This window comes from Crocodylus porosus, unplaced genomic scaffold, assembly GCF_001723895.1.
Source record: "Crocodylus porosus isolate Cpor-Errol unplaced genomic scaffold, CroPor_comp1, whole genome shotgun sequence".
NCBI classification, from domain to species: domain Eukaryota; kingdom Metazoa; phylum Chordata; order Crocodylia; family Crocodylidae; genus Crocodylus; species Crocodylus porosus.
In genome coordinates, this window is record NW_017728909.1 from 21,766,328 (window position 1) to 21,767,564 (window position 1,237).

Genomic DNA, 1,237 nt, shown 5'->3' on the forward strand with positions numbered 1-1,237 from the left:
CTTGGCTCCAGAGAGGACTGAGGATTAACCCATGCAGAAATCCCTGCCAGCTGTGGGGCAGGGGCTTCCCATGCAGAGTGGGTGCCCAGGAGAGTGGAGTCGTGGGGATGAGGCTCAGGCATTCCCCGGTGCACTGGCAGGCTATGCAAAGCCCTCTTCCAGCATGAAGCCTAGCCAGCCCTGTGCAATGCTGAACAGGACAACAGGTCCTGGGAGCTCACACTGGGGCAGACTGTGCCCCATTGACGAGAGGTTTGGGCTCCCTTCCTGTTGCTGCTGCTGCAGCGTGCTGTGCGACCCCACTAGGCATGGCGGCAGGGTGCAGTGGGGGAGCACAAAGTGCTGACAACAATGGTATAGAGCCCCATTTCCAGTGCCAGGTCATGCCCCTGGGGCAGAAACAACTTCAGGCAGAAAACTAGAGCCATGGGGCTGGAAGGGAGCTCCAGGGGTCACATCTAGTCCAACCCCTGCATGAGACGGCATCAGCCCTGTGCAAACCAGACCAGGCAAATCAATCATCTAAACTCTTAGTAAAAGTACTGTCAACCCTGACACATTGCCAGACATCACACCTAAACCTGCCTCAGGTAAGACAGGGGGATCAAGAGATCTCAGGTAGAGGGCAAAACCTTCATTAGAGGAAAGCAACCTCCGCCCGCCCCAATCTGTACCAATGTGACCGGGGGAGGAAATTCCTTCCTGACCCCAATACAACATCGGTTTGACTGAGCTGGGCAGCAAGACCCTCTAGCCAAAAACCTCCAGCTTTAGTCTCAGTAGGAGCATCGGCTCAGCCCAGTCATGATCCCCAGCCTTGGCTGCACCCAAGCCCCAGCTCAGTCTGAGCTGCACAGTGCAGGTGGTATCATCACATCAAGTGTGGAAAAATCACATCCTTAACTCCAGGAGAGCAGGATTGGCTGCATCACGGGGGTGGGGGCAAGCCAAGGAAGATGAGCCCCCCTAGAGATGTGGGTGCCCAGGGGAAACTCAGCCAGGGGAAAGTCCTGCAGCATCTCTGCAGGGAGCCAGGGAGAAAGGCAGAGCCTCCACGAATGATGCCAAGAGAAGGCAGCTTCAGGAACATCTGGACTGGCCAAGTTCGCCGATGACACCAAACTTTGGGGCAAAGCATCCACGCCAGAAGACAGGCGGGTGATCCAGGCTGACCTGGACAAGCTCAGCAAATGGGCGGACGAGAACCTCATGGTGTTTAACACCGAAAAATGCAAGG